General features: G+C 37.0%; 1 long non-coding RNA gene across 1 annotated transcript in view; it reads right to left on the bottom strand.

Annotated features, from left to right (window-relative positions):
* LOC118161315 overlaps positions 1 to 535 on the bottom strand; it is a 106,140-nt gene extending 105,605 nt beyond the window's left edge. Inside the window, exon 1 of the long non-coding RNA XR_004747940.1 lies at positions 396 to 535. This is a non-coding gene — a long non-coding RNA (uncharacterized LOC118161315). The remainder of the gene's footprint in view (positions 1 to 395) is intronic.
* Between the last annotated feature and the right edge of the window lie 6,989 nt (positions 536 to 7,524).

Genomic DNA, 7,524 nt, shown 5'->3' with positions numbered 1-7,524 from the left:
ACCCAACATTTTAAATGATTTTTAACGTAGGATTTCCCCCCCCCCCCCCCCCCCCCCCCCCCCCAATGGACAGAATGGTTGGAAACTTTCAACACACAAAATCAAAACTCCTAATCTCACAGAAGAAATAAATGTTTGCTTTTCCTCGACAAAACACTAACTTGCCACTATCCTTGCACAGAAAATATAACATTTGCTTTGAAAAATTTAACACATTACCTTCAGACGCAACATTTTAAATGATTGTTAACGTAGGATTTTCCCTCCCCCAGCCATCACCTGAGATACCAACACTCCAGAGAGCCTATGTGCTGAGAAATTAATAGTTCAAGTGCATTAAGGGAATTGGGGGCAGGGGGAAAAACATTTTTTTATTATTTTTATTTTTTACTAACCTTCATAAAATTTTAAAAACCATTTCGTTGGGCAACCAGTCTTGTGACAGCTTCTGCACCTTCTAGCTGTAGCGTGAAGCGCTCAGAAAAGCCGGCAGTCTCCTCCCCTCTAGTGGCTACCAGCTCTCTTTGCAGCAAACAGAGGAAGAGAAAGGCCTTTAGAGGACCACTACAGGGCCATTTGTGTCATTTCTCTAAACAACAACAAAACCATAACCACCACCACCACCAACAACAAAAATCAGAGAGGGCAGTCTACCACTGCAGCAAATAAAAATTATCAGTCATTTAAAACAATATGTTAGTAGTGACTACAACTTAATCAACACCAACCTGCTGACATAGATTTGCAATTTGAGCAGGTTATTAGTGATTGAATTAACAGCATGTCACAACTTGTACCTGATTTATTAAAGAAAGCTGACTAATGCAACAGGGCTATAAACAACATGCATGGAGACATTTTTCAGGCATGCTATCTAGTTCTATAGAGCCCATTAAAAGCAGAAACAATCTCTCTCGTTTTGCCTTATTTGCAGGTTCTTAATGTTTATTGCATATCAGTGTTGCTACAAAGCATGAGAATCTAGACCACAAACTTGTACTCCAGTGGAGTGCAGACCCTGTGCAAATAGGCACAAAAATATCAATCCTGACACATCTAGTAAAAGTGTTCAGTGGGATGGATAGGGACAGGGAAGCAATAAAAAAATCCCAGATACAGAGATGTGCCATGATCTCAGCCGCACAATAGCCTAATTATTGACTGTATTTTCCTTTGTAGTCATCACGATGGAGGGTTTTAAGAAGGGATGAAAACTACATAGTGGGGCAGCATGGTTTTCTGGAGGCTACCTCTCTTCCTAAGTATGTAGAATAAAGCAGGAGAAAGCACAATCTCTCTGATGTTGCGCAGAAGTAGTCAGCACTTGCAGTACTTTGATGGGTGAGGGCTAATAGCAATTTACAAGTACAAAGAAGTCTATATAGACCATGGATTAAAATTCTTTCACTTTTCAAAATTTGTCCCTGAGCAGGATTTGGTTGAAGCCCCGCTCTTTGCTTCTGTATCAGGCCAATACACAATCACCAATACAAAACTAAGACCTTTCAAAGCTTTAGACAAAACAATTTATTTCGGAGGAGCATGGCAAACACATTTAAGTGTGAGCTGTATAGTTTAGATTTGGTGATGTATCCAAGTCCAAGGGTAACCAGACCAGATTTTGATTTGTGCCCACTTCTAATTCTGAAACAATTAGTTACAGACCAACTAGTGGCTTGAGAGCATTTTCATGAGAAACAAGAATTTAACATAAAACCACATAACCAAGGAAATTCAGAATTGAAGCTGTCAATTCTTAGGCCAAATAGAACACATAAAGAGGCTTGTTAATGCTGAACTAATTGGCATTCTTAGCTTGACAGTCTCAGCAGAGAGACCAAGGAGTGAATAAGCATGGAGACTAAACTACTTTCTTACTCACAGGTGGTCCCTCTAGGTTAGGACTAAAGCACATTTGGAGATGAAGAAGTGAAGAGAAAAACATGTACCAACTGTACTGCTTCATTCACGAAAAGAAGATTTTATCCAGCACTGAAGGCAATGCAACAAATTCTTAGCCACTGGCTACTCTGACAGCATTAGTTAGCCTGCAAACAAGCAATGGTTTCATTTCCTTTTAGCAATTTTATAATTAAGGAAAGAGGCTGATATCCTCCAGCCACCTCCATCATGATGTTAGCTTCTATGGAAATTTATGAAAAATTCCAATCTGACAAATTATGTGCTTTGTGAACAGACTGGGATAACTGCAATATTTTCAGCTACACACACCCAGGGGAAAAAAAAAAAAAAATATCACCCCTGCATTCTTGAGGATACTAAGTACAAGCCAGGGAATAAGTGTACCTGCAAACTTAGCCCTTCTGACCCATGCAGCAAGCTCATCCTGTATAAAGGTGGGTATTTCTCTGGCAATTGTTAGGAGGTGAAGATCAGTTTTTATGTCATGCTTGAGCCCCTGTTATTTACAGGTAGGTCTGTAGTTCTCAGGGGGTTTCACAAGATTATTGATGCCTCATTACCTCTGGAAGGAAGCAATAAGAGGGTGACAATATATTTGCTTCAGGTAGATTGGTGCTCTGTGGTTCTCTATAGAACACTGTAATATGTTTCCTGTCTTGCCCATTGAAACTGTGCTGCATTGCAAGAGGAGGTATTGAAAATAAGATGCACAATATTAACACTGAGGATAATTAATCACTGGAACAAATTACCAAGGGCCATGGTAGATTCTTTTTCAGTGGGAGTCCTTAAATCAATATTGAATAGCTTTTTAAAAGGTATGTTCTAGCTCAGCTACAAGTCATAGGGTTCAATGCAGAAATTACAGGATGAAATTCAATGACCTATGTAATACAGGAAGTTAAGTTAAAATATTGCCATGTGGACTTCTAGTCTTAAAATGAGTTAATTTATTAATTTTATGCCATAAGAAAAATAAATAAATATAGAAAAATACGCCTGGGAAAAGATTACCTATCTTGACACAGCAGTTCTTTAACTGATGTAATATCAATGTAAATTAATGAGGAAATCTTGATCCTATAAATTGTAAAGTGGCTACTTAAAAATGACACATTCATAATTCTCCAGATCTGTTCACTTGTTACATTTTTCTTCCTTGCCTAAGGTATTCTAAGTGGAGGAATGGAAGATGGTGACAATGGCAGTCCCAACTCCTGGGGCCATCTGGGGACTGTTCAGCCCCAGTGCAATTTTGAGCAGCCTCAGGGCTGCTCTAAGTTGTGCCAGCTTGTAATCATGCCCCGTAGCTGATATACCAGCTGAGGAATAGCCAGGGCACAACACAATCCATACACCACTGCACTCTTCCCTCCAGCACACCCCCAGCATGTTCCCTAAAAGAGGATGGAGAGATGGAGGAGGAGAAGAACAGCAGAAAACAGACTTTGATCAGAATCATGTCTCCTTATTACATCTAAAATAATATGTCTAAAATAAATTGTTTTATTCTTGTTAGCACTAAACTTAAAAAAAAAAAAAAAAAAAAAAAAAAAAAAGAGTTAAAAAGACTACCTACTTCTCCTTGCATATGAGTAGAATTCTTCACTAATTTAAAATAAATTATTAGCTGAAAAACTTACAGGCATCAACCCAGTCTCTCATGTGGAAAGGATACTGACAATTGTAATTCCTTATTTTCTAGAAAGTTTGAAATACTCAAAACAGGATAAGTAAAGCATATTATATATATATATATATATATTTTTATATATATATATATATTTTTTTTTTTTCCAGCCTCTCAGTGAGGAACTTTCAACAAAGAGATAAACAAACTGAATCCTGCAGTATTAAAAAATTAAAGGTCACAGGTTTGGCTATTGACATCACTTAGGCTTGCTATATTTGTTTAATATAAGAAACTAGATATATTGCTCACTTATGCCAGCCTTTGTAATTAACAAAGATACCTTTCCTTTATAGAAGCATTTGTAGTAGAATTTCCTATAAAATATAAAAATTTGATAATGTTTGTAATAATTTAAGCAAATTGCAGTATTAGCTGCTCATGAAATTCCAAATGTTGGACTGTGTCCCTCACTGTTTTCTTCTCCTGCAAAACTGACTTATGTCATGAATAGTTGACCATATAGGGACAATAAATGGTTCAAAAATCAATCCACGGACAGTCTTGTCAAGTGGATCAAGTGGATGTTTGAACTCAACAATTACACATAGAAAGTTTTACAGGTTCAAGATCTAAACTTTCTAAAACAAATATTTCTGACTTGTAGTTTCTCTAAATGCAACAAACATTTTCTATCAGTTTTAACCTGTGAGTAACAATTTTACCCAAATTCTTTATTTTATTATTATTATTATTTTATTTTTTTTTCCTGAAGAGAAAATAATAGTATAGAAATATATGTCAAATGTTTCTCTTTCGTGCTTCTTTGTACCACATATCAAGCCAAGTCATACTTTTTTTGCCCATGGAAGATAAAAGGTTTAATAATTTTAGGAATATGTTGGCTGATATGCAGTCATTTCAGCTGAATGTACCTCATGGGATCCGACAAAAGAAATGTAGCCTGGTAACTCATGGAAGGAAGCCTGTTGTCCTACCTTAACAAATATGTGCCACATTCCACGTGATGTTCATCATTTCTGGGGAGTTCCCTCATTCCTCATACTGATACAAAAAATGAGAGTGTTCCATCTTTTCTAAGAAATGGTCCAAACAGGGAGAAAATATAAAAATAAAGCAGAAGAAAGCACACTCACACTAAGATTGTTCTTGTATCATCTGATGTGATTAGAGATAATAATGGTCTTTACACATCCAGCCAACTGTAATAGCAATGAAATCATGAAGATATGAAAAAATAAAGAAAAAAGGGAAAAAAAAAAAACCACACACACAAAAACACACCAAAAACCACAAAAGTAGATTATGAACACTAGAAAGTAGTTTTCTCATTTAATTAATTCTAAATATACCATGAAGTCTGAGGGACTGCCTCTTTGTGAATCTAATGAGCCAAACACTTTGCTTCCTGTAGTATCCCCTCAAACATCTTTCTAGATATAAGTTTTACTTCTGAGAAGACTGAATGGTCAAAAGAGCTTGCACACTCAGTAACAACAGCCATAGAAAGTAGATGCTATTTCATCTGCTCAGAAAACCAAATTATAAGCTACTGGAAATGGTGACTGCTTGCTACTATTGTAGCAAGTAGCAAGCTACTATCGTAGACTTCAGGAGATTCTGCATTTTTAACAACACACACAAAGAAATGGATAAAGTCCTAGTTATCGCTCATGGGCAAAAGAGGAACATATTTAAGATTTTTCTGCAGATGAATGCGAGGGATGCCAAGAAAAATATAATATAGCCCTACAGATGCATAGTAAGTAATTCTTTTTCCCATATTGCAGTATCATATGTGAGGGAACACATTTGCTCCAGGATTGCCAGTTCACAGAAGGATCAATGCACAGACAGGTTCGTAGAACCCCGTGTGAACCGACTGAGCTTTCCAAATTCAGGGCAGATGAAAGGGAGCAAATGATCTGCATGGTGCCAAATTGTATATGGTACTATAGATAGCTGATCAATGCCAGCCATGTAGCAGACCCTTGCTCTGACAATCTGAAGGTCTGCTCAGGTGACTACAAACAGAAGAAGCAAAGAGAGAACACACGGAGCACAGCGTGGGCGTTATAACTAGAGTGCTGTAAATTAGAAAGGCACACATTTGTAATTGGCATTGCTGACAAAGAAGTGGCACTAAAGTTACAGATGGAGTCAGAGCTGATGCTGGAACGAGCAGCCTAAATAGCTTGTCACTCTGAGCTCATTAAGAAGTAAAATGCAGATCAGGGAACAGCTAAGCAGCTGGGTCAGGTTGTTCATTGGCTAATTTAGTCTAAACAAGAAAGAGGGAAGGCATGAAACATGTTCTGGAAGACTGTAAAAGAAAGCAAGGAACCAGAAGGGTAGGGGTGGCCAACCACTTGCTGCAAGCTGAAACACAGCTTAAGAGAAAACAGCAAAGCCAAAGAAAAAAAAAAAAAAAATGCCTTGAAAAACAGAATTCCAAACTTAAATCAACCTTCACCTTCTCTCTCTCTCTCTCTTTTTTTTCTTATTTTTCTGTTTCTTTTTTTTTGATTGTTTAACTTTAAAAAAAAAAAAAAAAAAAAAAGGTGGGGGGGGTTCAGCTGTCTTAAAAAATCACTGGAATCCAAGAATCAAGTAGTCAGTAACACACATGCCAGTCAAGCATACAGCTATCCACGGCTGAAGACCGACACTGACATATTCATACATATGTATGAGCATTGGTATTTGCATGTCAGTGCTAAGCATGTAACAATGCAGGTACTTGGTTTAGAAAATTTGGCCAAAAAAACCCTCTCTTTTCAGAGCTGAAGCCAGACCTGCCACCACTGCAGTCAGAAGGCCAGAAGGCAAGGCAGTTCAGAGCCCTCTTACCCCCACATTACAACCCCCCTGTTCACCTTTTAAAAACAGAGGTTTGCAATCAGGGTCTCCCTACAAACACACTTGAACCCAGGACTATCCAGGCTCAGAAACCTGCCAGGAAACTTCCACTGTGCTATTCAGGGCACAAGTCCTTTCCAGGTTTCTCTTGCTCATAGCAGTCCCACTTTATACTCACTCCTATTTATATAAAGACTGTGTGGAATCAACATGAAAAAGAGGGGTGACAGGTACAACAGAATTAACCAACTCTTATTTGTAATTAAAGGTGTAAAATCTGTTCCACACACAATCCTTATTTAGGTAAATTCCATATCCAATAATAAGATCTCTTATGAAAGAAAGGGAAGAAAATGAGCTAGAAATTCACAATCTGACATATTTAGATCTATATATCTTGACATAATTCAATGTCAAGATATATAGATATATATATTTATGTATGGACTTTTAAGTATCTAAGTATCTATTAAAGGGTCTCTTCAGTGATATTTGTGTCTTGTGTGTTCCATTATAATTCTCCCAAAGTAAGGTTTGTGAAATATTGTGAATTTTAAATAGTATTATATAGTACGATTTAAATAAACAATGGAGAGCAGGTAAAGGAGAAGAACTTCTCCTGCACATGGTATTCAGAACTTCTGTCTGCACGTGGTATTCTGTTTTCCTGCAGATCTCCTGAGGTCCCTGAGCATTGCAGAATATTCATAAGATATCAGTGAAAATAAATAAATAAATAAGAAGAAACAAGAACAAAACAAAACAAATTACTATAATAGTATCACGATCCTGGCAAACAGATTTGGAAAATTCTGTACAAATGTTTCCTGCTCCAGGTCTTTTTTTCTGGAGATTTTAATGTCCTTTCTAGCATTACCAGTCTCCATTAATATTTTCTTGTTGTTTTACATCTATAGCATCTATCGTGAATAAATGTGTCAGTGCTGCTAGAAAGGCAAGCTGGTTTCAGCCCTACAAAAAATAAAAAATAATAATAAAAAAAAAGCTAAAAGTTGAGAGCTTTCTCTGTGAGTGAACTGTTATAGTGTTCTATTATCCCTGCAGGGATGAAGAGAAATTCTTGTAAATAT

This window comes from Oxyura jamaicensis, chromosome 1 (assembly GCF_011077185.1).
Source record: "Oxyura jamaicensis isolate SHBP4307 breed ruddy duck chromosome 1, BPBGC_Ojam_1.0, whole genome shotgun sequence".
Classification (NCBI taxonomy): domain Eukaryota; kingdom Metazoa; phylum Chordata; class Aves; order Anseriformes; family Anatidae; genus Oxyura; species Oxyura jamaicensis.
This window is presented reverse-complemented; position numbering and strand designations above follow the sequence as displayed.